The sequence below is a fragment of the Paramormyrops kingsleyae genome, chromosome 5 (assembly GCF_048594095.1).
Source record: "Paramormyrops kingsleyae isolate MSU_618 chromosome 5, PKINGS_0.4, whole genome shotgun sequence".
Taxonomy (NCBI): Eukaryota; Metazoa; Chordata; class Actinopteri; order Osteoglossiformes; family Mormyridae; genus Paramormyrops; species Paramormyrops kingsleyae.
The window spans coordinates 41,345,878-41,352,457 of record NC_132801.1 but is presented as its reverse complement, the minus strand read 5'-3'; the positions used below and the strand labels follow the sequence as shown (position 1 = coordinate 41,352,457).

The following is a 6,580-nucleotide window of genomic DNA, read 5'->3' as shown; positions in this document are numbered from 1 at the left end:
GGCCAGCCCATCGCAGGGCACACTCACACACCATTCACTCACACATGCACACCTAAGGGCAATTTAGCAATGTCAATTAACCTCAGCATGTCTTTAGACTGTGGGGGGAAACCGGAGTACCCGGAGGAAACCCCACGACGACACGGGGAGAACATGCAAACTCCACACACATGTAACCCAGGTCCCAGAGGTGCGAGGCAACATTGCTAACCACTGCACCACCATGCCGCCCCTTGTTTGAGATTTATATCTTCATTCTAATACAGACATGCCAAAAACATTCACTTTACTCAGTTAAGTAATGCGGAAATAAAATGTATAAAGCAGTAATAACCTGTCTCTAGAAACCAGGCATGTACTTGATGGAAATATTTGTAACCACATTATCCTGTGCTCCATGAAATTACTGTAAGCCTGCAAATCTAACTTTTACTAAAGAAAGGAGACAAAATGAGGAGAAGGAGAAAAAAGTCATAGGAATTCCATCAGCTTGCTACTTGACACATTAAATAAATAATAAATTCAAACATACTTACTATAGCTGTCAATGCCATTATTGAGTGGATTTTCTGTCCTGCAGATTCTCCTTTGGCATGAAAAACCTTTAACAGGCTGTTAGTAAATTTATCCAACTGCCCAAAGAATTTTGAAATTAAGGGAACAGTTGTTATACGCATGAACTCCATATTGATCTGAGTCATTCCATGAGAATGGTTAAAATTGGACTTGGATATTTTCACATTTTTTACCAAAATGTATTATTTGTATGTATATCCCACATCATTAAGGATATATTTAACTATCAGAAAAATGCATTTTCCCATCTCAGGCATTAGTTTTCTTTTATTATTGATCATATTTTCAAGATGTGGTGACTGTAATTCTTCAACCCCATTATGGACACTTTGGAGGCTCTCTGAATATTATCATAAAATGTATTTCTAAAGAAATCAATATGTTTACATTAATTAGATGTCCCCCATACTAATTCAATAATTTTAATAGAAAAATGACATAAAATCACACATTTTTACTCTTAAATCCTGAAATGTAACTAATAAGTGAAAGCAATCTTGTCATTTTTCATCAAAAATTTAATTTAACTAAGAATTGTAATCAAAATCAATGATCATATGATAGCGCTCAATATTTTAGACACAAATCAGCAAACATGAAATAATATTTTCAACATTTTAAGAAAATAATATATGAAAATGTAGGTGTGACGGGGTTGAGACTAGCATAACAGGGTTGAAGATGGTAACGGGGTTGAAGAGACAAATACAGCTTTACATATAAACAGTTGTTTACTCTCAAATTCAATGTATAGGACTTTCCATTAGCATTATATCTCACTTTGTAACCATAGGAAGGACACCAGATACAAATTGCAGTAGAATTAAGTTTTATTAATCTAAAGTAAAAACAACCACAACAGCATTTTAACAACTAACAAACATTGTAAAGTGAATTGCTCAAATGTAACATAATGTGTGTGTGTGTGTGTGAGGGTGGGTGGGTGTGTGTGTCTAGGCATGAGAGCCTCATGAGGTGTGCTAAAAGTCACCTCATCCTTGCTCCGATAACATACAATTAAACTTGATGAACTGGTTGAGCTAATAACAATAATAATCAGTTAACGATTTCAATGTGCCTGTCTGTATCTGTGCCTGTGTCCATGTCAGAGTGTTTTTGCATGTGTGTGCCTGCATCAGTGTGTGTGTCTGTATATATGCAGTTCATTAATTGCTTTCTTCTACCCTGCCTCTACATTCTTTCTCCATCTCTCCCTTCTTTCAGGATCAGCTTTAAGGCATTCCCGATACTTCCTTTGCCTTTCTGCTGCTGTTGTTGGTGCCATCTTACTCGCATTCTTAACATGGAACATAAATCACATTCAGCATGCATGCAGTATAAGAATGTTGATTGAATATAATAATAATTAATTTAAATAATTGGATAACTTAACCAAAGTATTAAAATCTCAACCCCATCACAATCTCACAACCCCGTTACAATCAAAAACATAACGGGTTGAGTGTGACGGGGTTGAGATTTTTGCACAAACTGGCCACTGCTCAATGTAGTGAATACCAGACAGAGAGCACATGGCATGCATGAAATTCAAAATCACCATATATTCATGAAATAACAAAAAACTTTCATAAGTAATAGTTTTCTATCTTTTTTTCATGTTACGGTGTTGAGTCATTGAGTTTGACGACCACAATATCACAAGATAAAATGACTAAAATAAAGGAAAAGATGGGAGCAACTTGCTTGTCTCTGTGGTCCTGTTGTCCAAAAGACTTCAGTGATGTCACTTCCTGATGTATATGGAATTCTGGATCACACCATTGTATTTATGGGGGTGGGATCATTCATGTAACGGGGTTGAGGGGTTACTCAGGTACAGAAATAATTGTGATTTTAATTAATAATTAACAATTACATTTGAAAAAAAGAAACATTACCAGCAAAAGAGCACAAATAGATGTTTAGGTTGATATCAAAATTTATTGACTTTTTAAATAGTTTTATTTGGTATTTTCAAAGTAAACTTTCATCAAGGCCATGAGGGACATGACAAAATAGGTGGTGTCAAATGAAAAAACTGTATTATTTCTCATAAAAAGATAAGTTCAGTTTTTTAACACTGTATTAAAGGGTGCATTTCAATATATATGTAAAGCTGTTTAAATATAAAGTTTGGTGACCCAATAGATGAAATACACCATAAGAGGTGAGAGGGACTCAAATTGTGCCATTTTCATGGAATGACAGGAGAGAAAAGACATACTTTTCTATAATAAACATTACATTTAACACTGAACGTAATTAGCATCAAGATTGGCATCTATATTTCAAACTATTCTCTAACTAAACTGGACGGCACATTTGTGTAAGTGTTAGCACTCATGCCACTCATTGCAGTTGCTGGATGAAATCCCATCTGGGTAGAATTTCAATGTGCTTGTGTAGGTTTACTCTGGGTACTGCTGTTTCCTCATCCCATATTTTCTTCCACAGTCTCAGGTCTACATACATAGAGATCAGGTGCATTGGCTATGTGAAATTGTGTCTGTGTGTATGATGTACAGCTGTTGAACTTGTCTATCTGTATTTGTACCCTATGATGTGTTTGTGCCTTGTCCAGGGTGTCACCCTTCCCGGCACTGGAAACGGGCACCAGTTCGCTGTGACCCAGAAATCTGAAATAAGCTGGTAGTGAAAATGTGAAAGTTACTAAACTTACTTCACCAACTTCAAACATTGCAGGCCATCCGTTTCGAATCTCTGAAACCATTGGCTCCTGAAGAACTTGTCTTCTGTAGGAGAAAGTTCTGTGCATCTTTTCCTTGATCAGTGCCTCCTTACTTCTTTTTACAATATGCTTAAGAAATACGATACTTTTTAACTTGACATAAAAAGATTTGATGGCAATGAATAGTTTTAGAAAATGCTATTTCCCTTACTTTTTATATCACGCACATTTTAATATGGAAAAACACGCTGTACACGCAGTTGTACCGTTTGAAAAACATATTCGAATAAAACCGAAACTGCCGCTTGTGACTTCATTGTTAAAACTTTGCATATGAACAACATAGTTATTTTATGTAAAACAGACAGAATCGTAATTCAACGTAAAGACGATTATTTAACACACCTCTTGTATGAACAACATTAACTGACTTACCGGTGATCTGAAAATGGCGTGGTCAAGTGAAACCTACGAAACCTTCGAAGGGCGAAAAAACAACTGAATTATATAGACAATGGAAACCCCCAAACACTAAAACAATTTAAATCTTAAATATAGTTCACATATAGTAAACGTATGAATTACGATAAATACACACAATATATAAAAGGTAAATAAATTATTTATACCGTAGTTTAGGGTGACCAGATAATCCATGTCAGGGAGGACACTTTGAGCTACTTCAGGTTTTACAAACTACTTTCAAATTGAAAGGCTCCTGTGCTCGGCTAAATAGTTCAGCTCTTCTTGTGCTTTGACTGGTTTGTTTCGTTGACTGAAAGACTCATCCAGCTGTTTCACATTAGCATTAGTGACACATGCATGATTATAGGAGACTGACCAATCAGCACAAAGCAAGAGCTCAGTGCTCAAGTGAAATTCGGGTCCTTTTAATTGAAATGGTAATTTACAATTCCTGTCCTAGCTCAGAGTGTCCTCCCTGACATGGATTATCTGGTCACCCTACCGTAGTTCGATGCTTACTAGGATCTGCACTCTTGCTGGTTGGATGAACGATGCCTTAACGGCTCACTGCGAAAATCAAAGCGAAACTTGAAATTGTCAATTTATGTTGATTAAGAAAAATTTATAACTGCAATTTCAGTAAATCACAGACAGATAAGTAAAGGAACACGATAATAAGTGTGCTATATATTTTTGTGTGTGCCATTCTGATATCTACCGTTTCGGCGGTGCATACCCAAACGACTTTTTCCGTCATGAAACTTTACAATATCTTCTGGTTGATCGGAAGTAACCCATTCAAACGACAAAAGAACAAATATTGCATTCGGGAATTTTATGTGTGCAGAATAGAAATGACAGAGTAACAATACGAAACCTCCTAATTATAGACCTCCAATTACTCAACGTTAAAACTGTTGTAGGAAGGGGACAGTAAAAAAAAGTTCTACCTGTTGATGCCAGGGAGGGTCAGCACTGTATGTTTTATTCTTTAACTGCTTCTGAAAAGCCTGCATGTGCATGAATCACACACTGCTTGTCAGAAGTCAAAAAGCCTGGTTATCGATAGTTATATCGATACAGTTATCAGATTCGTTTTCTCTTGCAAATCGATCTTTAATGCACTCGATAGTTTCTCTACAAGTCATTCAATATACTGTACCGAAAAGCACCACATTACTTGCATCCAACGCCATAAACAGTTTTTAATTAGTCATTAACAATCTGATTTTTCTGCCCCGCAAAAATGTGGCGCATATGGTAAAAATAGTTGACATTATCTTGACGCGGAAACTCCGCTGTCTATTTCATTACTTACTTGTTTATTACTTAATTATTACTCGTTATAAATTATAATACGTGTAGTGTTGGTAATTAAAAATAACGAAATGTTTAACGATAGCTGATGTATTAGAACTGTGTGACGAATAGACAAAAATCTTCATATATTAAATTTAAGAGTAAGCACATTGATATAAGTATTACATCCTAAATTAACTGCACGAAAACATACATGTACAAATAATAATCTATTAAATACGAGAGAGATAGATAGATAGATAAATAAATAGATAGATAGGGCTGAAATCTGCCGATCACTCTAATGTGAGATGGCAGGAAGAATTCTGACGACATTTCCGCTTTGAAACGTGTCAATTTCCAAAATATAAACACTCACCTAAAGGATTATTAGGAACACCTGTTCAATTTCTCATTAATGCAATTATCTAATCAACCAATCACATGGCAGTTGCTTCAATGCATTTAGGGGTGTGGTCCTGGTCAAGACAATCTCTTGAACTCCAAACTGAATGTCAGAATGGGAAAGAAAGGTGATTTAAGCAATTTTGAGCGTGGCATGGTTGTTGGTGCTAGACGGGCCGGTCTGAGTATTTCACAATCTGCTCAGTTACTGGGATTTTCACGCACAACCATTTCTAGGGTTTACAAAGAATGGTGTGCAAAGGGAAAAACATCCAGTATGCGGCAGTCCTATGGGCGAAAATGCCTTGTTGATGCTAGAGGTCAGAGGAGAATGGGTCGACTGATTCAAGCTGATAGAAGAGCAACTTTGACTGAAATAACCACTCGTTACAACCGAGGTATGCAGCAAAGCATTTGTGAAGCCACAACACGCACAACCTTGAGGCGGATGGGCTACAACAGCAGAAGACCCCACCGGGTACCACTCATCTCCACTACAAATAGGAAAAAGAGGCTACAATTTGCACGAGCTCACCAAAATTGGACAGTTGAAGACTAGAAAAATGTCGCCTGGTCTGATGAGTCTCGATTTCTGTTGAGACATTCAAATGGTAGAGTCAGAATTTGGCGTAAACAGAATGAGAACATGGATCCATCATGCCTTGTTACCACTGTGCAGGCTGGTGGTGGTGGTGTAATGGTGTGGGGGATGTTTTCTTGGCACACTTTAGGCCCCTTAGTGCCAATTGGGCATCGTTTAAATGCCACGGCCTACCTGAGCATTGTTTCTGACCATGTCCATCCCTTTATGACCACCGTGTACCCATCCTCTGATGGCTACTTCCAGCAGGATAATGCACCATGTCACAAAGCTCGAATCATTTCAAATTGGTTTCTTGAACATGACAATGAGTTCACTGTACTAAAATGGCCCCCACAGTCACCAGATCTCAACCCAATAGAGCATCTTTGGGATGTGGTGGAACGGGAGCTTCGTGCCCTGGATGTGCATCCCACAAATCTCCATCAACTGCAAGATGCTATCCTATCAATAAGGGCCAACATTTCTAAAGAATGCTTTCAGCACCTTGTTGAATCAATGCCACGTAGAATTAAGGCAGTTCTGAAGGCGAAAGGGAGTCAAAC

General features: G+C 37.4%; 1 long non-coding RNA gene across 2 annotated transcripts; it reads right to left on the bottom strand.

Moving 5' to 3' along the window:
- Positions 1-1,388: 1,388 nt before the first annotated feature.
- Positions 1,389-4,426, bottom strand: LOC140591008 (uncharacterized). Of its 2 annotated transcripts, none has more exons than XR_011991893.1 (5): positions 3,895-4,426; positions 3,701-3,742; positions 3,257-3,394; positions 2,281-2,344; positions 1,389-1,873 (listed from the first exon to the last, which is right to left on the bottom strand). It is a non-coding gene; the product is annotated as an uncharacterized lncRNA (long non-coding RNA). The 2 variants fall into 2 exon arrangements; XR_011991894.1 differs by having other exon boundaries at positions 3,257-3,329.
- Positions 4,427-6,580: the final 2,154 nt, after the last annotated feature.